This window comes from Simochromis diagramma, unplaced genomic scaffold (assembly GCF_900408965.1).
Source record: "Simochromis diagramma unplaced genomic scaffold, fSimDia1.1 OVJJ01000308.1, whole genome shotgun sequence".
Taxonomy (NCBI): Eukaryota; Metazoa; Chordata; class Actinopteri; order Cichliformes; family Cichlidae; genus Simochromis; species Simochromis diagramma.
In genome coordinates this window covers 2,550,148-2,577,047 of record NW_024386785.1, presented here as the reverse complement: position 1 = coordinate 2,577,047, position 26,900 = coordinate 2,550,148, and the positions used below count along the sequence as shown (strand labels likewise).

At 43.6% G+C, this 26,900-nt stretch overlaps 1 protein-coding gene across 5 annotated transcripts in view; it reads left to right on the top strand.

Moving 5' to 3' along the window:
- The window catches only part of LOC120728069 (extracellular sulfatase Sulf-2-like), a 104,919-nt gene that overhangs the window by 20,348 nt on the left and 57,671 nt on the right, over positions 1–26,900 (top strand). For all 5 annotated transcript variants that reach the window (XM_040022757.1, XM_040022760.1, XM_040022753.1 and 2 more), the window contains exon 3: positions 17,187–17,244. The gene's annotated coding sequence lies outside the window, so the exon portion shown is untranslated. The remainder of the gene's footprint in view (positions 1–17,186; positions 17,245–26,900) is intronic.

Genomic DNA, 26,900 nt, shown 5'->3' with positions numbered 1-26,900 from the left:
AGCTTCACCAAACTGCTATTTTTAACCCTGTGAAAACAAGATGGGAAGTTGTAATCACAAGGAACAGCCTGTTATCCCAGGATATCAAGATCGCAGAGCTGTTTTACCGAGCTCTCTTTAACCGAAAAATGGAGTGTGAAGGAAACAAAGGTTAGAAAAACTCCACACGGGAATCCAAAAAATGAAACGTAGACTCGCAGTGATGCAGATGAGGAGGTGAGACTGAGCGTTGCAGCCTCGCACTCTCACGTTCCTGATTAATGACGGGGCTGTTCCCAAAAAATGACAACACACGGACACGGTCAGATTGTGGTCACGTGTGCACACCTCACACTCACATGCAGGAAGCTATCACGCTCACGCCTCTTTGTGCTTTTTATCATGTCTGTTATTCAGCTCAGGCCGCACACCTGTTGGTTGGTTCGGATCGAGCTCCGATCATGTTCATGCCATAAACGAACCGCTCTGGAGTCGATTTGGGATCGCACATCCGAGTGCAATTACTGTGTTCACACTGGCCCCAACAAAAAGCACTGGGGGGGGGGGAATTACACACAAGTGCAAAGTAGAAGCAGTAAAGCATGCATGGGTGTGACTCAAAAACACATACTGATCTACACTAGGAAGCTGGTAGTCCAAATCAGGTTAATCAGACCAAGACACGACCTAAAGACCGCCACAGTCACATGTTACACTCACAGTGTGGTTGAAGACCACAGCACGCCCAAGATGAATGCAACTGACTGCAGTCAACCTTTGATCTTTGTTGTCTTTGGTTGCTTCGAAGTCAGAGATCAGGGCTACGAGCGCTCTCAGCCAGGCACTGGTGAATTTGGTGCGTCGACATGGTGATGATCACTCTGACTTTAAAGATGTGCTGCACAGAAACAGGAGACGCGGCCATTACATCATCATTTCACAAGCTGACAGCGGCGCAGTCACCACATACACATAAACTCTCTGATGGCCATGTTTCTCCATGAAATGTGTTCTTTTACTGCACCTGCCATGAAAGCGTGGACGTGGATAAGGACACGTGGATCGCTCAGTGCAAAAACAAACAGATGTTCGAGCCTGTAAATAAGACGCCTGCTTAAACAAATGAAGAGAAATGAAACGGCAGTTACATAAACACACCGTTGGAGCTGCATCAAGAACAAATCACGTCTCTCTCGTGGAGCGTGGCTGAACTTTCAACATTTAGTGCAATGAAATTCTGCCAGCTGGCGAACAAGCACGGGCAGAAATATCAGAAATATCAGTGCTGCAGATGTTTTCAAGACCAGCTGCATACGAGAAGTACGATGTTAGAACTCTGACAATAAAATGACTTGAATCGTGCGATTTGGGAGGCAGAGGTAAGTGTTTAATGTTTCTGTTGAATCTGCTGTGTAAAAAGCACAGAGTGGATCATGGAGACGCTGCAGAGTGAAGGAGTTGGTGCTTCAGCGTGAACTCTGCAGCCTCGTTTGTTTCCCTGCAGCTGATTTCTGGTTCAGCTCCAGATGACCTGTACTCCTCCACATTCCTCCCAGTGCGTGCATGTGTCTGTGTGTGTCTGTGTGTCTGTGTGTGTGTGTTTTCACACACTGAGAGGACACAGACAGAGGGAGAGAGAAAACTCGAGAGTTGTCACGTCGACGGATTTTTTCTCTGCATTGCAAACAGCAGAATGATTAATTTACTGGTTTATTGATTAAGTGACTGGTTGATTGATTTGTGGGCGGCCTGTAAAGCGTGTCATGTTTTCCTTTCTTTTCTTTTTCTTTTTTAAATAGCAGCAGTGATATCCAAACAATCGACCATCTGATTGATTAACCTCGCCCAGCAGCGCCCCCTGGTGTTTGGCATCTGCACTCTGTCTACATGTGAAATAAGCTACACAAAATATTTCCATCTTCCAAAAATTTCTATGCAACGTATACGTTACAAACATGTGACGATTGTCTCTGCCTGAGGTAACGACACTGATTGTGTAACTGGAACATCATCGGTTCAAAGATCCGTCTGAGGATCTTTGCTGCTCCGCAGTCTCTCCCGTGTCCAGTCAAATGAAGTAATAAAGTAGAAATGCTCTTAAAATAATAAAAGTCTTTGAGTGGAAGCGGGTCAGAGGAACTTCAGGGATCATATCTGTCAGCGTTGTAGCCACTTCATCTATCAAGCATAACTCAGCTGTAGTGCTCACTCCCAGCGGTCACTGCAGTGAGGAGACTCACAGTGTTGTCAGCATGATGCATCACTGCCCTGCGTGTGTGTGTGCGTGTGTGTGCGTGTGTGTGCGTGTGTGTGTGTGTGTGTGTGTGCGTGTGTGTGTGTGTGTGCGCGCGCACTTGTGTGTGTGGGACTGTTACTGTTCGGATGTGGGATTTATGGATAATCTACGTCTAATTGGCCCGTTCTCACTGCAGCCTTCATCCCTGCACAGTACGGGAGTTACCAAGTGATCGGTGCCTCACGCTGATTGTTTTTCTCTGGAAAGGAGACAGAATTAAATTCTCTCTTGTTTTTGATTTATTGAGTCTGTCACTTTTTCGGGCGGCCTACAGCAGAAATAACTTCGGATTGGAGGGAGCGTTGTGAAGCAGCAGCACATCAGAGGAGAAAAAAACTCACTGCGTCTTACAATGCAGATTGCTCATTGGTTTTGATTGATTGATCATACTTTATTCATCCCGAGGGAAATTGGGTTAAGGCTGCCAGCCTTGCCAGCGCCATCTTACCCTTCCGACCATACATACACAACATTACACAAACATCACATGGGGAAGACGGGTCAGAGAAATGCACAACATGAGGAAAGAGGCACTGGTCACAGGTCTCTTAATTCCTGTTGTTCTTCTGCAAGATCTTATCCAGATTGCATTCAATAAACACAGTCTGAGTACTCACAGCCCTGCCCATCGTCTATCATGTTGATCAGCTTTGTGGGGTTTTGAACAGCTGCTACAGCTGTTCAAAACCCCACAAAGCTTCTTGTTCTTTGATAAGCAGGGCCAATCCAGCTCCAATTAGCCAGAACTCTGTTATCGTGGTTCCGAATTGGTAGATGTCGTTCAGTGTCCTCCATCGAGAGTGTCGCCAGACACACGACGCAACCGACCATCAAGTATCCAGCAGAAAACATCTCCGCAGGACAATCAGGCTCTCCCAAGCCCAGCAGGGTGTCAGTTTCGTTAAGGGAACAGTTGATCAAATCCATAATTCTTCTTCAGGTTTTTAGAGAACAAGTCTGGGAATCGGCGAGACTGTACAAAGGACATGAGAAGCCAAGCAGGAAAGATAAGGGAGAGGGAGAAAGTGCGACCGCCTCCATCAAGAGCCAAGAGAGAACGGAGAATTTTGATGTTTAATGTTAGTAATTGTCATATTTGTGCCTGCTTACATTTATCTTTTTAAACATTCATTAAATCAGATCAGCAGGCCGTTTGCATGCTGGATCAAGGCGAGACCAAGAAACTGAGTTTTGACTAAAAGAGCTTTAAGAAAGGAGCACGTGGCTGTCTGTGGATATATGAATGTGTTTAAGTGCTGCTGAGGCCTGCTGCTGGCCTCCGGGCCACAGCTTGAGAACCTCTGCGTGGAACGTAGCTGTAACTTTTTATTGTGAGGATGTGATGATGCTGACTTGAATCATCTGGTTATCATGGAGCCACTCACTAACGTAGGCTGCCTGTGCAGGTTTACCAAGTGGTTGTCGTTACCTTTTTCTCTGTGAGATGAATGTTTGTATGACGCTCCTGGGAAAACGTCTCTGTAGCCTTTGCGTTTGTTGAATTTCCATTACTTTGTGTCACCAGTAAGCTTTGTAACAAAACACGACACAAATTCAGCTTCAGAGCCTCAGCATTTAAACCTGAGCAGCAGGCTCCCGGCCGGCTGAGACAGTCAAACAGTTTGTGACTCATATTAAATGAAATGTAATAATCAGTCTGTAATTGTTTAAATGTCAGGGCAGCCGATTGAGTGTGCGATCTTTGTGTGGTTTAACCTTTATTTAACATGTTTATGTGTAAAGCAGCCGGCAGATTGCCTGAATGGTTTCAGAGTAATAAAGAGTCAAATACAGAGAAGAGCAAGATATTGATCTGTGAGAGATTTAGACTGGAACTGTGTCCTCACAAGTATAGGAGTGCAGGCGTGTGTGTGTGTGTGTTACAGAAAATGATAAATAGCTCCTTTTCTTTCTTTCTTTTTTTTTTTTTTCAATTTCCATTACGTCAGTCCAATCCTCCGAGGAAATTATTTGCAAAATTCAAATGTTCTCTGCAGCAGTGATCTGGAAGCCGATTGGCTGACAGATCAGCCTCACACCTACAGCTGAGGACTAAAATTTACGTTACACTGACTGACTTTAAACTGTGTCCTTAAAGAGGAAGTACACACAAGTCATAGAAAGCATTCAAACATTGTGTTTGTGCAGGAAGTCCTTCATATTACATGAAAAGTAATGACTGTAACTAGACCTGTTCCTGACTCTGAGGTGTCCTGTCTTCAGCCACATGATGGCCAATCATGGACTGCATTTCAGCTAAGTAGCTAAATCATAGCTACTTAGCTGAAATGCTAAGTAGGAACAAAAAAATCCTTCCTTCCTTCCTTCTGGATGAGTTGTCTTGCTCTTTGTGATGCTGTTGCACCGTTCAGTTCACTTTTATTTATATAGCACCAAATCACAACAACAGTTGCCTCAAGGCGCTGAAGTCTCTGCTACACAATTTGCACTTCCCTTCAGCGCAGCTTTCTTCACTTCTCCATTGTCATGCAGATTTCTTCCAACAGTCTTGATCTTATCCTTGTAATGGGGACATGCTGTCCTTCCTCTGCTCAGTGTATGGCATCACGGGTGTTGTGGCCTGTCTCTCAGAGTTGGTGCAGCATTCCTGAGGTGGGAATCATGGTTTCCTTCAGATCACTGATGTTGGCGTCTCCATCGATTGAGTTGATCTTCGGGATCTTTGGTGGAGCTCCATTGTTCTAAAGTGCCTGCTGTGGGCGCTCCATGATTCAGCAGCATACAGAAGGGTTAAGAGTCAGAAAACCACACACCCACACCGACCACGTCTTTGGACTGTGGGAATAAAAGTGGGAATCCTTCACAGGGACAACAGATGCACTCCGTACAGAAAAATCCAGAAACCTGGAACCTTTTTGCTTTTCTCTGCACCACAGAGCCACCTGTAACTCTTTAAATCTTTATTTAAAATCGTATCCAGAGCCTGCTGCTATAACTCACCAGGCTGAGTGGGTGAGCTTTATGCTGAAGGCCACTGCAGGGTCCCGGATCACTTCCTGTGTGCCATTCCTCCCCGCTCTCTCCCTGCATTCCGGTTTGCCAAAAAGGCTCAAAATGCCCCAAACAATTCTGAAAACTCGCTAACAGTTACATTTAGTTACATTTTTGTTATTTAACATGAAAACCACACGTTTCTGCTTCAATCATACCCACTAAAAAAATCCCTCCACAGCTGAGGTCCACCATCATATCTGCTGCTATGCAGGCCCCCCTGGCTCAATGCAGGCAAACCGAAGGCATGTGTGTTAAATGACTCACTGACGTTCTATAATATACGCTCAGTTAATTAGGCACAAACAAACGCATGCCACTACAACCGCCAGGATGTAAATCCTGCCTTCATCAAGGCTGGAAGCTGCAGTAAACCAGAGGCTGTGAGGAGCATGTAAATATTAAAGGAGTCGAATCCCGTCAGACCTGCTGTCAGCCGTGAATCAGGTGGAAGAAATCTGCAGCAGGGTCTGCAGGAGCATACATTACTTGTTTTGTCTTAATATATGTGTGCATACAGTAAAGTGAGTGTGTGCGTCCGGTGGTCATCTCCCAGCAGAGCGCTCCTGCTCTCCATCAGTCTATTTCTGTCTCTGAGTGGGCAGGATGGATGAACCGCCCGAAGGGATGGAGAGGGGGATGAAGAGAAAGTGAGAGAGGTGGAAATAGTAGAGGAAGAGCAGCGCATGTGATGCCGCCGTCCTCTCGTTTTGATCGACCTGTGTCGCTTTGTGTTCAATCTGTTTTTGTTTTTTTCCAGCCCGTAATGAATTAATTAGAGATGACATCACGGAGTGAGAGAGAGGCAGGTGTCGCTGCAATGGAAGACTGTGATAGGCTGTGAATGATGAGGGTGACAGACGAGGGTGAAGAGGAAAGGACAAGAAGATTAGAGTAAGGACACCTCAGAGGTCTAATTATCGCCCGTCCATTAGTGAAGTCTTTGGACACCACTGGTTGTCACTGGCAGCAGACTTAAAGATCTGCAGACTGAAAGGAAGTTTTGTTTAACCGCTCATTGAAAGCTGAGTAAAAGTACGTGCACCTGTCCAGGTGTCTTGTTGTACTCGTGTTTCCCTCTAACAGGCTTGAGCATGAACATTTCAGTCAGCGTTTCCTTTTCAGGAACGTCTCAGCAACATGTCTCCTCTCGCCTCTCACTGCTTGCTGTGTGGGAAATTTGATCGCTGTAAGTTTGCCAGAAAATGAAAATGGTGACATGTTGAGGGCGATACTTTAGCTGAAATGCTAATTCCTGATATTTGTCTAGATGGCTGTCCCTCCCTTCTTCCCCGTCATCGCCGAGCACTCGCTCGTAGGGAATTTCTGGAAGAAAGACATCAGCAATGATCTTAAAGAAGCAAATGTTGCTGCCCAGCACTCTGGGAAGTGTTATAAGTCCACCCCAAGCAACTTGAAGTCGATCATTCTACAGTGAGAAAGATTATTAATAAGGGAAAAACACTGAAGGCTTCATGGCTCCTGTGGAAGGTTTGCCAGGACAAAAGCCTGAATATGTCAGCACAGCTTGGTTTGCGGAGTCGCATCACATAAACCCAGAGACCTCTGGAACTGCGTCCTTCTAGCAGACAAGACCAAAGTGGAGATGTCCGTCCATGATTCACAGCACCAAGTCTGGAGCACAAACACCTCACACTAACTATCAGCACGGCGTGGATGGGTGACAGTTGGGGCACCTTTCAAAGTCTTACTGAGTCAAAGTATTCTAGAGTTAAATGTGAGGACATGTGTCCAACATCTAAAGCTTGGGTCATGCAGCAGGACAGTGATGCAAGCTCAGCAGCAAATCCACAGCAGACTGGAGAAAAAGAATCAAAGTGCTGCAGTGGAACAAGTCCAGACCTCAGCCTGGCTGAGATGCTGTTTGGGAACCTTCAGAGAGCTGTGCATGAACAAACGCTCTCAAACCTCAATGAGCCGAAGCGATAAATGTGGCAAAATTCCTCTAGAATGATGTCAAAGACATAAAACCATTACTTCAGGTTATTACTGCTAAAGGAGGCTCTACAAGCTACTGACTCTGGAGCCTATCACAGGTGACGCAGGGCTTTTCACTGTGAGCCAGCAATGCTAACCACAGCGCCACCATGCTGCTCCTTTAGGCTTTCTTAAGCGAACAGCTGTTCTTCTGAGGATGTATTTGGCAAATTTTTAAGACCTCCTAGAAACTCCTGTTACATCAAACCTCAGCATTTTATGTCTTACCTGTTTTTAAAGATCATTTATGCCTCATGAGCAGCTGCATGAAAAAGATAAATGTCATGATTAAAGAGCTGCATTAGTTACCTAAAAGTAAAGATAAACTTTTGAGGAGGAAAATGAACAACGTAGTGTTAATAATTACTTTTCTCTCGACTCATTTTTAGACCAACACTGATTAGATAAGTATGCTCTTTGGCTGCTCTGCCTCTAATCCTGCCTCAATGGTAGCCGAGGCATTTATGTGTAATTTAGCAGAAGCATCCATTACACAGAGCAGGATTAGGTTCGGGTTGCTGATGTGACTGAGGTCAGACTGAAGAGTCGCTGGCTCCGAGCGAACGTCGAGTCAGTAAATGAATAACAGAGAAAACTCGGTGAATCTGAGAGAGAGAGAGGCAGCAGCTGCTTCTCCTCCTGCTCGCAGGAAAACAGCTGCTTCACTGGTGGAGGATACCGCCTGAGGGACTCGCAGTGACACACACAGATCTCTTGTGTGCTGAGAGGTCAGCAGGCTACCAGGTAAAGGTGGAGGACGGGTGAGAGGAAAGAGAAGGAGCTGAGGGAGGCGAGGAGATTGAGGAGGAAAAGAAGGGGGAAGTGCTGAGTCTAACTGATGACCGCTGCTTGCTACAGCCTTCAGCTATTTGTACGTCGCAGGAAAAAAAGATAAATAAATAAAGAAGACAAATGTCCCCTGCTCTGTGGAGGACAAACTAAATCTTCCCTGCGGCTCTCTTCTGCTACTGTTTCAGAAACTCTAAACCAGAGAGGAGAGCAGCTAAAGAACAACAAATACATCCTGGGAAATGCGGCTCGCCGGCTGCTGCATTCGCCCGGTGTGGGCAGGGATTTGGTGACCTGCATTTCAATCCAGAGTAAAAGGACAGAGAAAGACAGAAGGGAGAGGAGAACGTGGACGTGCTGATGGACGGGTTGTAACAGAGACTCAAAACTCAAAGACTCAGAAAGACTGGAAACTCCTCCCACAGCTTTGTTACTCCTCGTGATGAATGTACGGAGAAAATGGGCTAAATGAAAATTACATGCAGAACGAGTGAGTCCTGCAAAGGCCTCAAACTGGAACCTGAACCCTGTGTGACCAGTTCCCCCCTAAAAACATTGAATTTCATGACCTAAACCCCTCCTACACTGGGGATCTCCATCTGGGACGTCATATGAGCTCCATCTTCGTATCAGTGTGTTTACATAAGCTGCGGCTTAATACAGTGAAGGACCGTGGACCTGAATGTTGTGAGTCGTTTTACGTTGGCTGTGTGTGATAACACACTTTATATTGTAGTGCAGTAGATAAACTTTAGACTTAGTTTCTATAAATTGTAGCTTAAACTGAATCAACTGCTGTCAAAGTTAACACAGCTGATGCTGCACACAGTCCTAGAACCTGCTGATACCATAAACTGTATATAAAAGATGGCCTTCTGCTCTAAAAAGGGCCTAAAACACCAGTTCTTTCCAGTTGCCAGCAGGGGGCATCTCTCAATTAACTAAATGTTTGTTGGAAAACGACCCTTGATCTGTGACATCAGTGAACACTTTCAAATCTTATTTAATACAATGTTCAGTGTATTTTATTTATAAATCACCAAATCACAACATCAGTCACCTCGAGGTACAACCAGGGATCTTCATCAATCACAAGTCATTAGCCAATGAGCTGCGAGCATCTTATTGGTAAAGTCCGTCCCACTTTTCTGATGTCTGGTTTCAAAAAGCCAAGATGGCCTTGATGTAATGCTGTTCAGCTGCACACATCACAGTTATTCAGGTTAATACTGTAATCGTGGTTGTTTAGCAAGTTAACAAATGTTGCAAATGAATAAAAATGAGGCGAGGGTCACAGGTGGACACGGGTTTAACTGGTAGGGGGTGGATCCCGGAATATAAGACCAGTTTCCCAAGGCCAGCCAGCAGTCACTGCAGGACAGACTCCACAGTGGGAGCAAAGAGAGGTCCAGGTCAAAGTGAACTTGCATCAGGTCCCTCAGAAGACCTTGAGCTAGAGAGAATAAACCAACAGCCACGTGCCTCATGCCACTGGCAGCAGAGCAGGAGACAAATCCTGAGACGAGGGCGGCTGCAGATAATCCTGGGACAGGTTCACCTACAGAAACCCTCTGAGTTTTATTTCCTCTGGTGTTGTTGATCAAAGGCTCTCTGTGTGCCAGTTAGCTGATATTAAGGTTTAGCTTAAAGTTAATCACAATAGCACTTAGTGATGGGTGACATCACAGTGCGCTACAGCCATCTTTTATGTACAGTATGTGGTCAATGTGCACATAGGTGAGAAAATCGTGAAACTAAAACTAACGAATCCAACGAATCATCATGTTTGATGATCTTTATTCTGGAGATTATTTCTTTTAATTGAAAGACAAGATTAAAACAGGCTCCAGCAAACACTGGCCGTCCAAAGCTGTTACAACGTGCAAAAAGTAATTTTATCTGCTGATATCATCTGTTATGACGTCAGCATCACCAGCTCAGTAAAAGGAAAGCTGTCCACGGCCTCACAGATGGACGCAAACCTGCAGGTGATGGTGCAGATGGTTGGGTTGTCCATAACGCAGTTAGCAAAATATTAATTCCAGGTGTTTCTCTCAGCAGACGGAAAACGAAACATTTGAAATGATTCATGTTCACTGCTTTGTTTGACTCTGTTTCTCCAAATCTCTGTCGCGCCATGCAGATGGAACGCAGCTCGCATCGATCTTCACTCCTGAAATGATCAAACGTAGAAAGTTTGATAGAAAATATAAACATTTTTTGCAGTAGTCACACACACACACACACACACACACACACACACACACACACACACACACACACACACTCTCTGCACTGATGTGCAGCAGAGAAGACGAGCCACCTGGGGAGAGACTCTCCGTTTCCTGTCAGCCTCGCCAACTTCCTGTCACCATGTTGATTTACTGTTCCATTACTCTACCTGTGGAGCTGTGTGTGTGTGTGTGTGTGTGTGTGTGTGTGAGAGAGATAATTCTGTGTTTTAGCCTTGTGAGTGTGTATAAGATATTCTTTCAGTGTCTCAGTGTTTTGTGTGTGTTTCTCCCCAAAGGCGGGCATCACTGGCAGAGTGCCTCACTGGAGTAATTATAACACACACACACACACACACACACACACACACACAGCCTCACGAGCAGCAGTAGTTGTTACCATGGTGTCATCCTCTCTCTGACGATTGACCAGCCTTTAGACTTTCTTCTTGTTGTGCTGAATATTTTTGCACTGAAAACATGAGTCTCATTTATAATTGGAAGTAAAAGCTTTAATCTGGCTTCTAGGGAGCGATCGTGGCTCAAGAGTTGGGAGTTCGCCTTGTAATCGGAAGGTTGCCGGTTCGAGCCCCGGCTCGGACAGTCTCGGTCGTTGTGTCCTTGGGCAAGACACTTCACCCGTTGCCTACTGGTGGTGGTCAGAGGGCCCGGTGGCGCCAGTGTCCGGCAGCCTCGCCTCTGTCAGTGCGCCCCAGGGTGGCTGTGGCTACAATGTAGCTGCCATCACCAGTGTGTGAATGGGTGGATGACTGGATGTGTAAAGCGCTTTGGGGTCCTTAGGGACTAGTAAAGCGCTATATAAATACAGGCCATTTACCATTCTTCTTTCTTACCACTTGTACATCAGTGTCATGATGGTGGAGCCTGTCTCAGCTGTCATTGGGGAAAGAGGTGGGATAACACAAAGAGACACAACAATTTATACTCAGGTGATTTTAAACACCTGTTTAAAAAGAAAGTGATAATTGCATTTCTAAATAAACCCAAGAGGTTATATTTCCAGGTTCAACAACATGTCACTGCGGCGGTACGCTTTAAGGTCGTGATTTGTACCTTATGGTGTGTACCTTACATAATCAGTATTCAGATTACAGCAGAGTCTGGGGAGTACACAGTTTTGCTTGTACTGGATCTCAGCTCTGCCTTGATACCGATACTGTGATCAATAATATCCATATGTATGTAATCGAGTGACGTCTGAAAGAACAGTTGTGCCTCGTGGTGTACCTCAGAGGTCTATTTTGGGTCCACTTCTCTTTTGGCTTCTCCCCATTGGCCATATTTTTAGATGTATTTGTGTTATGTTAGCAATTTCTTATTATCTCTATGCTAATGAGGCTCAGTTACACGGTTGTTTCAGCTTCTGAGTTTTCTAAAATGTTTAGTTTTAGTGATCGAATGACAAAAATCAAGCAATAGTTCACTGACACCTTCCTTCAGTTAAATATTGATTAAACAAACTATGATTATTGTTTTCAGAATTAGGCAGCATATCAGCCTCAGAGATTTGGGTGTCATGTTTCTGGCTTATAAAAGAAGACGTTTTTATACAGTCAAACTTTTAACTAATGTCACGAGTTCGAAAATGTTGAGCAATGAAACAAACCAACAGAGGCACAGGAGATGCAATCAAACGATGAGTTTATTAAAACACACGCAGGAGGAGAAGTCTGCAGCATCACATGAGCACACGTCTCCTGCTAAGAATACACTTGGAAATGATTTTATAACATCAGGGTTTACGCCCCTTCTTGCGTCGATTACAGATCAAATACATCGATTACAGTAAATTGTACATCTTAAATGGCTAAAAACAGACACAGAAGTTCCTCTTTCTATAACACCTTCCATACATGGCAATAGATTTCAAGCCGAGATGGTCTCTGAGGGCTTGTCCTTTTCTTAACTGGTCTTCTGTCATCTGTTACTAAGCAAACTGAAATGCAGTTAGAAGCTAAATGAATTTCGGGCCTCCGGCCTGGCAGGCTTCTGGATTATATGTGTGTTGTAAGCGTGTATGCTGTTCATCCTTCTGTGCTCCAAGTCACCTACACAATAGATTGTGACGACATAGCGCTTCACAAAGCTTAAAACCTTTTAATAGACTGAGCATCAACTCTGAATGAGCACAAACATGCAATGTGTATAAAATAATCATAGCTGCACCTGTAATAAAAAGGTTAACGTGGTGACAATAGCTTTAATAAACCTCTTTAATGCAATATCAAGGCTGCAGGGTATATTATTAATGCAATTAATAGTGCAGGTTATATTGTAGCAGTAAAATAATTTCTGTATCTCCACACTAACTTGATGTTTTATGTTGTATTCTATTGCTTTACATCGCTATAGTATGTTTTATTTCTAACATTTTATTTCGAAGCACTGGGTCATTATCTGTGAATTACTTAGTCACTATACAAAAAGAAAAGGAATAAGACTTCTCAGAATGTTAATTTAAAAGCTTTAGAGTAATTTTAATATTTTCCTCATTTCTTTTTCTCCTGATAATGCACCTTAACAAATGGAAGTAGAGGAATCTTCTATTATATATGTTTTGGACATCGTTGGCTTTAGGTCTGGTAAATAGTGCACATTCATACACTGCTCACATATTTTGTGCTCTAAGAACAAACCAAAACCAACGAGTGATGTCACAGTGATTGTGTCCATCTTTTATATACAGTCTGTGGATATATCCTGGTTTTAATGCCTCTGACAGCTTGTCATGAAATACAATGTGATTAACGTGGTTTTGTTTTAGAGCAGCGGTCCCCAACCCCCGGGCCTCGGACTGGTACCGGTCCGTGAGTCATTTGGTACCGGGCCGCGAGAGTTGAGGCTCAGGTGTGAAATGTCTGGTTTTCAGGGTTTTTATCAGTTTTAAGCGTTAACTCGGTTTTCACATGTGTTATGGTAAAAGTGGTAAATGGCCTGCATTTGTATAGCGCTTTACTCAGTCCCTAAGGACCCCAAAGCGCTTTACACTACATCCAGTCATCCACCCACTGGTGATGGCAGCTACATTGTAGCCACAGCCGCCCTGGGGCGCACTGACAGAGGCGAGGCTGCCGGACACTGGCGCCACCGCCACCAGGCAAACATGGGGTTAGTATCTTGCCATGCAGTCAGGAGGCAGCCTGGGATCGAACCACCGACCTTCTGATTAGTGGCTGACCTGCTCTGCCACCTGAGCTACAGCCACCCCAACGAATAAATTACGAATAAATCTTTTTTTCGGTACTAGTTTTATTTTGTTGTATTTATCCGCGACACCTTAAAGGCCGGTCCGTGAAAATATTGTCGGGCATAAACCGGTCCGTGGCGCAAAAAAGGTTGGTGACCGCTGTTTTAGAGGACTGAGGGACCTCCAGGGTCAAGAGGGTTGCTTTTTCTTTTTGTAAAGAGTCACACGGTGTGCTCGGGTGCTTGAAAATCTTTTCATCTTCACCAAAGCCCTCTGTTGGTTTGAGCTCAGTCTAAATGTGTTTGTGGTTTTCTGTTTGAACCCTGAAAGGAAAAATGAAACTTCCAGTCGCCGAGCTAATTTGCTTCATAATGACTCTGCCGGGGATGCAATTTCAACAAAGAAAAGTGGCCTTTCGCAGAAAAACACAAAGCATTAACATGGGGACCGAGCCCCCTCCCGGTGCCCCTCGTTGATCCCAGTCAGGTTGTTTTGCAGCTGAGCTCTAATGAAGCTCTGAGTCTATTTTGGTTTGTCCGACATGAAAACATTCGGCTGCCTCGGGCTGCACGCTGATCACAGTTCACAGGTTTTAAACAAGCGAGAACATGAAGACAACAAGTGTTTGCTGTCATGGGAGATTTACGCATCTGAGAGTGGAAACAGGATCAAACAATCAAATGTGTCTGTGCAGACAAACGAGCTGAAAGCACACGAAAGGATCCCAGACCGGCCCCGTCTCTCAAAGCGATCGACACGAAAGCTCGTCAAGTTTCATTTGAGGTCACGCAGGTTACACTTTCTTTGAAACTACTGACTATGTGTCAAATTCAGAACTATTGCTGCAATATGACCCAAATAATACTTTTTATTCTGTATTTAATGAGATTACAGTCGTATCGCTGTGAGATCTGGCTGTTACAATAAGGGAAAAGTTAATGGAGTTATCAGTCATCGCTGTACTTGAAAGGAGAGATGGCCCAGCCAGATTTATTGTAATAAAATGTGTGGACAGCAACATGAGCCCACAGTTTTATGTCTCTATTGTTTTATAGTTTAGAAAATGATTTGCCAAAGATGAGTGCTTCCAGTTTTCTGCAGACTGCACGACCTGACTGTGGAAGTCGGTTTCTGCCACCGAAATATGAAGTTGATAATAGTTTTGTGTTATTTTCTCACAAGCTGGAGTCAATAAGTGGAGATAATAACCTGTTAAGTTTTGAATCATGACGATCTCTGTCAGTGCCTGCACAAAAATCTCAACTGTAGCTCAACACAACACAACCAAGTGCAGCACAATGAAAACACTGACCCCGGGTTTAACGAGGACCAGAATGATCCAGAACAGAGTCAACGACTAATTAAATCTGACGGGTACTTCAATACAAAAACACACGCAGAGTTCATTTTTCATGATCTGCAGCCTCACAAACAGCTGATGTCATGGAGAATTTCTTTATTATTCCTTTATCATCCAACCAGAGTCAGAGAGGAGTCTACCCCACCCACCACAGGGCGAGAGGCGGGGTACACCCAGGACAGGTCACCACTGAAGTACCATAAAATCAAATCAAATGAAAGCATCCTTACAATAACTCTGCAGTGCTGTTTGAAGTACTTTTACGTTGCTCCATTGCTGCACTTCAAACTTGTCCTCAGAGCAAACATCAAATTCTCTTTCAAACTCTGAGGCTGTGGAAGTCTCCTGCATACTCGTAGAATAAGACGGCGGCACAGAAGCCAACCAGAGTACTGCTGTGCATGTGGTCAGCACTGACATGGACTTCAGATTTAGAATATTTTCACTCCCTCACCTTCCCCAGACAGTTCTAATGTTACGCTCTTTAAATGCCATCAGACTTTGGCAGGACGGAGTCTGGAGGCTGCCTCATGGAAGAGAGGAGCTCTGCCTCTTTGGCTACATCCACATGTACACGGGTGTTTTTGAAAACACGGAGTTTCCTTTTTTGTTTTTTGTTTTGTTTTTTTAAATCCCGTCCACACGTGCAGTTTTGAAAAATATCTCCGTCCACATGTTAACGCCAAAAACAAAGTCAAACACTGTCGAGAACATGCCAAATCCTAACTGTGTAGAAAGGTTGGCCAATCAGAAGTCTCGAATCCTGGGAGGGGAAGACTAAACAGGGTTTTGTGCCGCTGAAAAGGTTAAATACTTCTGAAAAGTTGTGTTTTTCTGGGATGGCAGCTCATTTTGTGTTACTTTTCCGATGCCTTCATCGTTTCAAATGTTAATAACTAAAAACAGTATTTTGGCTGGTGTAGACTCACAACTTAGGAATCAATAAAACACATATAGCATGCATAAATTTAATTTTTTAAAATTTTATTTATTCAAAACCGACGACGACGTTGGCAGATAGATTAGCAGCAGCAGTATTTTGTCTCCATTGTAGAAATTCATCTCATGTAACCAACAACGTGGCGCAAAACGTGACATCAGAAAAGGCGTACACCTTTGATGTGGCGTGACTAAATCTCCTTTTTCCTCGTACACACGTAAACGCAAAAAAGACGTTTTCAAAAATCTCAGTTTTTAGTGAAAACGCCGTTTACGTGTGGACGAAAGGCGCAAACGCTCAGAAAAAAATGCGTTTTCAAAAATCCCGGTGTACGTGTGGGCGTGGCCTTACTCAGCTTTGATGCTGCTCATGTGTTCACTGAATAAAATTAAGTAACCGATCAAGGCAGCAGTGGAAGAGCAACCCTTACATTCGGTTTCTTGTATTTAAAAAATGCTCAGTTACAGCGAACGTTTAAACAGATGATCTTTGTAGGTGGGATAAACCTGTCTCCTCCCAGCAAGAAGGTCCTGGGTTTGAATCCATGTCTGCATAGATTCTCTCCTGGTGGCCTGACATCCTCCCACAGTTTAACTGCTTCTTGCCTAATAACACACACACACAGTCCTGTTTTCATATCTCCGTGGGGACATCTAATTGATGTAATGCTTTACCTAACCCTAACCCTAAAAACTGAATGCCTGACCCTAACCCTCAGCCCTAAACCCAACCATAACCTAATTGTACCCCTGACACTAAAACACCACGTTGTCTCAAACACGCCTTCACACTCTTGGGGACGCTCGTTTTGTCCACACAAGTAGAGTCACATTCCAATTTCTGTAAACATGCTGCAAACACGACCCTGAACTGAAAAGATGGATGAATGTGTAAAATCCACATTGCTGCTGACTTGTTCACAGCAGGACTTTGTTTAGCTTCTGTACCAGTATTCCTGAATTGGCTTCTCCAAACCGGCAGCCTGCTGTTACCATCAGCTGTGGGAAATCTACAAACTCATTACAAAATATCCAAACTAAGACTTTAATTTAGAAGAGCTGGTTTTAGTGTTTATCTGTTTAATCTTCACGATTTCTTCATCTTTTATTCGTAATCTGTTTTTCCCTTGCTTGTAAAAATCAAGCCTGTGCACGCTTACGGTTCATTTTTGACGTTACGTACAATCAGCATGCACAAGATGTCTCGCAGGCATTTAGAAAATGTCCTCCTTGATAACTGTCTGCTGGAATGAGCACCGGCGCCTCTGGGGACCGCTGGCAGGACTTTCAAACACATCAGTGATGTTTCCCGTGATGGCGTCACGTCGTTTGTTTGCATGTGCTTGATCTAATGTGTGTGTCTGTTTGTTTCAGGTCCCTGCTGAGCCCAGCGCTGTCAAACACTTGCCACACTCTACAGCATCACAACAAGGTAACACGCGCACATGCACATACACATTGTGCGCCTTCACAAGCCCCTCACACGGACCAAACTAAATGAGTAACTGTAACCTGAACCCTCAAACGGTCCTTTGAAGCTCCGCCCCAAAGTGAGTGAGGACCGAAAACGTCCTCACGTCCAAGGTTGGTCCTCACAAAGACATATGTGCCGCTGTGCACTCAGACGCACTCAGGACCAATTAGTTCTTGGTGTGTGATGAATTCGTCACCGTGTGCCTCCTGCGGCCAGGCTGCTACAGCTGGTCAGACGCAGCATCCATCACGAGAACCAACAAATAACCGAGCCGTGCGTGTTTCTCATCTGTAACCATGGTTACATTTGGGTGCATTTTATTTGAAAAAGCTTTTACGTGGCCGGCAGCGTTGTGATGCGCTGTTGTGTGCCGGCGACGTGCGAGTCTCTGGATGTTTCAGTGCTCTGCTGGTTTTCATGTTTTAATACGTCTGTCAGAGCAGCCAGAGGTCAAAAGGTCAAGCCGCGCTGCAGCTAACCCGCTAACTGATTAGTTCAGCCCGCTGCTGGCAACAAGGCTGACTGCGGGAGACACACACACACACACACACACACACACACACACACACACACACGCTCTGCCAAATGATGCCAGAGGCCCAGTAGGCTGCAGCATGCCATTACTCTCTCTCGGTGGATCTTGTTTCTGAGGCGCCTCAGTGGCTCCGTCCCTGCAAAGCTGGAAACACTCCCATTCTTCTTCTTTACCTTCCTCTGCTCCCAAAGTTGTTGTTTTTTAATGTTTCTGCTGTTTTATCAAAGCTATATTATCCATCTTTAGTGCAAAACTCAAATCTTTATTAGCATGTATAGAGATGCCCTGAAGCCGGCACTCTCTGTTTTCATACAAGCGTCTTAAAACGTTGGAAGAAGCAGGTCTGGGCATTTGCCAGAATTTTTCTTGCTGGCAGGAAGCTCACAGCAGAAGATGGTCTGCAACAAACGTGGTCTCACTACTGGAAATACTCCATCTGGTTTGGGCAAGAGAGCCTCGCTGGCTAAGATGTCATGATTAGCCAGCGAGAGAGGAATCAAGTGAAGGCGTAAAGCAGGTTAAACAGCAGAAAGCAAACCTGTTGTTGGAAGATTAAAAAAAAAATCTCAAAATTAAAGCAAAACTGAAATTTAAAAAAAGGTTCACAACATTGATTTCCTATTTGCAGGCTATTTGCAGATAGCAAATAGCCCCCCCCCCCCCCAGAAAAGTAGGAAAAAGGACAGATAAGACAACTTTATTGTCATTGCACAGTCATACAAAGCACAACAGTACAATGAAACTGGAAAACTGTCCCACATCGGCACTACCTGCAACACAACACAGTAACTTAACTTAAGTAAAGAAGAATAAGTATGTTTATTGCAGCTTGTTATAAATATAAATATTTATATTGTTCTTGTTGTTACACCCCAAACAAGTCCAGGGAGGCCAACCAGGTCAGCTGTTAGCACTGATTAGGGCTGACAGAAATAATAGGAAAAATAATAAATAATTAGTTACAACAAAAGTAACGACAGTTACAATGATAATGATGGTGAACCCATCGGACCTAAGGATGGGTATCGTCACTGATTTCTAGAATCGATTCGATTCGATTTGAATCGGGGAAATTTTTGCCTCAGACAGACAGCAATATTATAATTCTGATCATGCATCAGTACATTTCCATATTTTTATATTTATAAAAAGAAAGCTGACACTTGTGAGACTTTATCAACGGTGTAAACATCACAGCAGAGGCCTTTGTGTCAAAGTAGCTGAGGATGAAACAGAAAAACATGAAGGTGATTTTCCTGGCCTGAGATTTTATACAAATATTCTGCAGTCGATCAAAAACGAAGGAAAACCATTCATCAACACATGAACATGACCTGATGCTGCTGAGGTGAAGCAGAGCAAAGTTACAGAGGTTTGATTACAGACACAGCTGAGAGTTTTGCAATTTTGCATAATTTTTAAAAGTTTAATTTTGTTCAGTGTTGAACGGCAGAAATTAGGTTTTCTTTTCGGAAGTAAGTAAAAGGAAAAAAACAGCGGCCGACAGGCTGTAAACAGCAGTAGACTTGTGCACAACAAACAAACGAATAATGAAGAAAAAAGATTTTTAGACGGGAAACTGTCCTTGAAGTACAGAGAGAGAGAGAGAGAGAGCTGTGCATGAAGTGTGATTTTATCCTGGTGGAAGCAAAACAGCAAAAGTCAGAGTGAATTCATGACGATGTTTATGTGAAGCGCAGTTTGGATCTTCTTTTGCTGCCGGTTCGGTCAATATTGTTTGGAGAGAGATAAAACTAACAGCTTCAGAATCAGCGCAAAAAGGGCGTAAACACAAAGCTCGACCCGCCGAAACATCAGAATCAGCGAGCTGTCGGCTTTCAGCCCCGACCGTGTCCGTGTCCATCTCAACTGATGGACACGGACACGGTCGGGTGAGAAAGTCATTTACTGCTTTAGCTGTTTGGCGATTGTTGAAATTTTGTGAGGTTTAAGCTGAGATTCTGGCTTTTCGGGCAAAATAAATTTATATTAAAAAATTCAGGATTTTAATGAATCGATATCACGTTATCCAAGTCAGAATCGATTTTAATCGATAAATTGATCATCAAAACCCGCCCCTAATCAGACCCACCAGGTGTGTATCCATGAAACATCTCAGACATTACAACCAAATGATTTATAAGCAATGAGTAATGATCCTAACTGAGTTAGCCGCCCTGTTTAAACTGAGCCTCACACTTGCTTAGACATAAAGAACTATTCCCAAATCATCCCCACAGTGAGGGATGGAGATTATTGATTGGTAGACTGGTATCGGATATATGCTTCATACTGGATGATACTCACAGCCACGCCGCGGGTATCAGGTCAAAACCAGAAAAAGCTGAATGAGGAACATTTTAACTTTTGCAGTGTCACCGTGGGCTTCAAACTGGAGGAGAAAGTAAACATCAGGGAGCCTGGAGCAGAATAAAAATGGCAGAACATCACTGGAGGTCGACGCGTGGTCAGGGCGACCCTCCAGAGGCATTTACAGCTCCTTTAAAACAGTTTGGGCGATCCTCGTGTCAACTATAAATACTGTGTCACTGTACCCAGGCTCCTGACTCTCCAGACGAAGCTGAACTTTTTCACATTAAAACACGTTTCTAATTAAAAGCCATGCAGATGTCAGCAGTTAATGAATCTCTGCACTGTCTGAGCCTTTCAGCTTCACTCTAAATCATCCATTTCTCATTACTTCAGTTCATCTTTAGTTGTTGTAACTCATCATAATTAGGACTTGATCAAAGAAAGCACTGATTGACTTTCAGTGGTCCAAAATACAAGTTCAGATCTTTTAAGTTGAACAAATTCTCGTATCTCTCCATTGATTTGTACTCGTTTCAACAATTAAAAATCCTTTTATCTGAAACTGGATGTAAATTATATTTCTGACATACTAAAATATACAGGAGATGACTCAGCGTCATGGCTTTTGCTGTCATGTGCCTGAACTGTGATTAACAACCCTGCAAAAAGGTTTGAAATTCTTTTCGTTCTTTGTTTATTCTTTCCTCCATTAGTCTGTTGTCCTGACGTGATCGTGAGAAAACCAAATATTGTGCTGCTTGCTGAACCCTGCTCACCGTGAGCTGAACAACAGAACAGCAAACACGACTATCATTACTGGGATCCGTTTGCAATTTGTATTTCTGTGTTGAGTTCAGTTTCCTCGTCCCCTGAAAGCAGACTCGCCATCTGCCTCAATCGGATGTGATGAGCTCAGTGTGCTTTCCAACTGCGGAGGGTGGGGGGAGCTTTCAGACCAATCATCATCTCCAGTTTGTCAAAAACACAGAGCACTTCTGAAGCTTTCATTTCTGATGATATGCCTCTTTGTGACGTGAAAGGGGGGGGAAAGGGACCTGGTAGTAATAGGATGGATTTGTAGGACGTCTGTTTGGATGGGTTTCATCTGAGGCAACAATAATCAGAACAAATGACATATTTGAGTCCATTTCGTGACGTTATCACTTCAGTTTTTGGTTTTGTTTGTTTGTTTGAAGTCTGTATCGAAGGATCCATCACATCCCTGCAGCATGCAGATCATTAGCGCCTCAACATTCAGTCGCCTTTGTTGAGAAGATTGTAAATCTTGCTAACAAAGACTTTAATAGGTCTCAACAAACACTGTTTGGATCATTTTGGGGGGCAAATCTTGCGTTGAGGTTCCTCTATGTTAGCGAGTTTGGCCTTTCAGGGACGGCTGATTGACATCGCTGTGAGGTAAAGGAGTCCACTGGATGCAAAAGTCAAGACTGAAGAAGAACATGTTGAAAAAGTCCACACAGTAATAGTTTTATTTTATTTATATAATTATTGTGTGCTTAAGTTTGTATTGGAACTGGAGGAGTAGGAGTAAAGATGGTAGAAGGGGAGTTGTGTGGAGCAGCGGCTGTCCAGAGCTGCACGAGGACACCACCCTGAAGGGGGGATCTGCCAGAAATTGCAAAAACCAAAACAAAGCATGTTTTGATTTTTGTGGCACGTCGACTGCTCTCTTATTTCTGCGGTGTAGTAATTCACATTTGTACAGCAGTGTGACCGAATGATGCATTTTGAAGAGTTTTCGGGAAACGATCGAGCCCTGCGGCGGGGCGAATGAAAGCCTTGTGGTTCTAATTCGGATGTGTTTCTCCAACACTCCTCATATTGTGAGGATATAATAAACACGTGTGCCTCGCAGGAACACTGGTGTGGCTCTAGATGTATTTCTCACTGACTGCTTGGCTGTATGGCCCCCTCACTGTGGTGTTACAGCAGGGATTTATAACGTTATTTTCTCACATGCCGGCGGGGATCAGCTTCTGTAAGCAGGCAGAATCCGATGGAGGGACCTGGTACTGGCCTGTCATGCTTTTCTATTTGCTTTAATGAGCTCACAAAGGATGGATGGATAGATAGATCGTGTCTGCAGCTGCTCTTTTAGTCTACATCTCAGTGTAGCCCATAATAATCAGCATCAGCCTGGTTACCATGACAACAGCAATCAAATTGTGGAGTGAGAGATTTTTTCTCCGCCGGTTGGACCTCTCTCTCTCTCCCCTGTGTCCTTTTTTCACTTTGACGTTTTTTTCTCCTGCAAACTCACCGTCATCTGTTTTGCAGGACTGAATTTGAATCTGAAAGCTCCTTTGTTGTTTGTCTGAAAGGAGACAAACACACAAACAGCCCAACGTATACACACACACACAGTGTCGAGTCGATCAGCCAAGTCAGTGCTGCAGAAACTGTGAAGCTTACACAACTCTCGCCGTGCGCAGGAGAACAAACGAGTTTCTGAACTGAGTGTCGATTTAAATGAGTGAGGCTTGTAACAGTTTGTGCCGAGGAACATAAATTCACTGCTTTAACTATTAGAAGAGCAGGACCTTGATAGCTGGTAGGGAGGTTGTTAAGTAGAGTCTCAAGGTCTTGGTGTGTGTGGGCTTTATACCGCACAGTTAGTCATTTTCCTTTAGTGGCACTTATTAAATGTCTTTTATTCCTTAATTAAGGTCTGCCTAATGTGGACTGAGTTCTGCATTCTTAAGTGATGTCTTGCTAATAACTAATTCTCCAGCAGTTTGACACTTATTAACCTACACAGGTTCATTATTCTAAAGTTGTCTCCTGTTCACACTTCTTAAATCCATTATAGCACAAAATTACAGCAATTAACTGCCTGTATTCTTAAGTGAAGAGTGAGAAACTGAAGGTCTGCAGAGAAACACTTTGCTTTTCCCCCCACTCGATAATAGCTCAGGTATCTCTGTCATTGATGAGCCATTTCATTTTCAAACGTCACTATGGAAACATTTTATTTTAAGTGTCATGGCGTTCCAGCTTTTGGTGTGATCACATGGATTTTCATCCATTAAACTGTGTTTTTTCCACAGAGTAATTCACTCCAGCAGAAAAAGGAGCAGTCATGTTTAAAAGTCTGAATTTAAACTGAGCCCCTAATGGACGATGTTAAACACCTGCTGAACAAATACACTGTGCGTCTATGTGTTCGAGGCATCTGTAGCTCAGGAGGTCAAGCAGGGCACCTACTAATCAGGAAGTTGGTGGTTCAATCCCCGTCTGCTCCAGTCTGCGCTCCTGGGCAAGATACTAACCCCGAGTTGCTTTCCGATGCATCCGCCAGTGTAGGAGCCATTTTTGGGTTGATACCTTATGTAAGCTGCTATAGGTCACCTTTTGAGTTTTTCTGCATGGTATGTTTATGTGAAGGCATTTAAGGTAGACACACGTAATTAGTGGAAGGTGTGTTGTTGATCAGAAGGAGGCTGCGCTGCTTTGTTAAATCGTGGAAATAAAGAATTTAAAGGACAAGATGAGTAAGGCTGGAGTTATTGGACTGTATCAAGTTTAATAAGTTAATTCATGCAAGTGACATCACGTCACCTTCGTCAACGAACACCTCAGTGGCTTCAAGCGAAGGCTTAGCCTCTACAGTCGGAGTATGAATGTGTGTGATTGTTAGATAGAAGCACTTGTGAAGAAACATCTTGTGTAGATGGGTGAATGTGAAGCGCTTTGAGTGCTCAGAGTAGAAAAGCGCTATATAAGAACCAGTTCATTTAATAAGTATCAGCTTCCTGATAAATTAGTCATGAGCAAGATCTCACTTTAGACTGTAAAGGATAGTCTGAGTTTGAGACGCTTACTTTAGAGTCCTTTGGACACTTTAAACCACGTTTTATAGATCAAACTTTGTGTTTTGATTGGTTTTCAGGGTGCTGAGTCCAACCCTGACCAGACACTCCCTTCATCGTACAACTGTGTGCTATGTGCTCTGGACTAGCTTGTAGCCTGTTTGCAGTTAGATCTTAGCCTGTCCGTCCTGTAGATGCAATCTGAGTGTTTTAGTTTCAGTCATCGTTTTTCTTTTTAAACTAGACATAATTCTGACTCCAGTAAGGACCATCATTTACAAAAAAACAAACATTTTTTCAGTAGTGAGCGAGGCAATGAAGTCATCAGGAAAACTGTTTACTAAGGTCAAGAAGTAGGATCAGAATTGGTTTTGCTGCCTGCTGGATATCAGCCTCTCTTCTGTTTGGATTTGGGACACAGACACTTTCTCTGCTCCTAAGATTGGGCTTAAAACTTTGCTTTGTCATAGTTGGGGCTGGATCAGGTGACTCTGAGTCATTAGCTAGGCTGTGATAGGTGTAGGCTGCTTGGCATCATGGATGGGTTCCCATGATGCACTGAGTGTTTCTTCTTCAGCCACTATGTGTTGCCACACCTCTCGTTAGTTGTTGTTAATCTGTCTCTCTTCCACAGCGTGTCTTTGTCCTGTCTTCCTCCCCTCATCACCAGCCGGTCAGCACATGGCCCCGCCCCTCCCTGAGCCTGGTTCTCCTGGAGGTTTCTTCCTGTTAAAAGGGAGTTTTTCCTTCCTACTCTCGCCATAGCGCTTTGTCATACCTTACCATACGATATAAAGCACTTTGAAGAGACTGATCTTGTGATTTAATGCTATAGAAATAAAACTCAATTGAATGCAGGTTTAAGGTGCTGCCTCTCTCTCTGTGCGTGAGGCTGCACCCCACACAGTCACATTTTAGAAACCTTGATGTATTTTTATGTTTTCACCACAGTCTGATTGGAATAAATGTCCTTTCAAGGCCTCTGCACTGCTTTTTAAACTTGTGGAATATCCTTTTCCACTGTGCGTGTGTGTGTGTTGTTATTGAAGGTTTTATTATGTTAAATCTGTTACTTTATTTCAGTTGCTATGAGTATTGTAGTTGTTATTTATGTGTGTTTATGAATTCCTTTGAAAAATGTTATATGAGGTTCAGATGCCAACGCTTGGGGTCGGTTCTAATGTGGCACCGTGATTCACTTTAATGATACAAAATAGCAGCTTTTAGTTCCCCAGAGCTCTGCTGAGAGCTTTTAGACATGAACACACACACACACACACACACACACACACACACACACACACACACACAGATCAAAGTCTTCACGGTGTGCGTCTCTTAGTGTGTGCAGTGTCAGAGGTGAGCATTTAACATGAACACATCTTTCTAATGGAGGCAGTAATTACCTTCTGGCAGCCCGATAACACAACTTACTGACACACACACACACACACACACACTCACCGTCTTTTGCTCGTGTTTTATTTTCTGCGGTTTTGTCTTCAGGCTTTTGTGAAACTTGGTCTCGTCCAGCTCCGGGTTACAGTCAGTAAAAATCAAAAGAACTGGTAAACTGAATTAATTAGCATCATAAATCTGAATCTGACTGCAGACAGTAGCATCACCTCAGAATCTGTTATGTGTCAAAAGTAGCTGCACTCTGTCTTCTTTGAGGTTTTGTTTTTACAGTTACAGTTACTGCAGCACAGTGTTGCTAAAGTTCATTTAAAGCAGGTTTAAATATTTGTCTCATAAACACAAGAAGAAATTCTCAGGTTAAAGAATTTGGAGTGCAAAGTTGAGCAAGATTGGCTCATTAAAGCATATGTGCAGATGAATAGCCGGGCTAGTTAAGTGATGAGATCCTTAATGCACTTAATAAAGTGTCGCTTCCATCCATACATTTTCTGCCACTTGTCCAGGCCCCGGTCAGCGGGATCGCAGGCTGAGCCGAGATGCACAGACTTCCCTCCCTCAGGAGGACACCGAGGCGTTCCCTAAATTCATCTGTGCAGCTGTGTCCTCTCAGTCAGTTTAAAAACAGTTATTTAAAATGGTTTTGTTTTGAATCTCTGCAATGGAGGTTAACAGTGCAAAGTTGTTATGAGCCACACAGATGCAGTAGAAACACATGATAACCCACATAATAGAAACGCATGACTCGTGATAATAACGCTGGCCTTCCGAGTCTTCTGGTTGGCTTCAAATCACACGAGGAGTATGTCAGAACCAGAGCATTTTGTCTTTTATTTTGAAAAGCTGACCTAATGATTTGTGGCATTTCTCACTTCCTGCTCCCCTCATCTGCTGCATCAGAGCTGGAAAGCAAAGAGGCCGTGCTCGGTCTGTTTGTGGGGTAACAAACGCATTGTCACCATGGTCAGACTAACAGCCTGAGAGGCCCCGCGGCACAATTATGTAACTTAATTAATTAGTAACACCTGTTTGAAACGCCACAAACAACAATCAGCTGATCCGAGCAGAGCCGGGCAGAGCGTGAATGAGTAAAAAAATATTTTAAAAAATAAAGAAACACCACATAACAACATTTGGGGAGATCTGCTGGTTATGTGTACCTGAAAATGAAAACATAAAAAATTCCACTTATACGTCCTTAAGTCAGCTTTTTAAATCTCCAAATATCAGTAACTGTAACTGTCTTAAATGTTGTCTGTTGGTCAGAATCTACTAACCACACTTTTGGTTATTTAAAGGGTAATCCGAGGATTAGTCTGAATAAATTAAGCTTCAGGGAATTTTCACTGTTTTCTGATAAATATTTTATACTCTAAACTATCTGTACTGACGTATGAACTCTGCTTCCGGGTCCAAACTACTCTGTGTTTATTAAGGCTGTTGTGTTTTTAACGTGTTTTAATGCTTTGTATCTCGTTCTATTCAATCTGAACAAGCCCATAAAACAGTCAGTGATCACT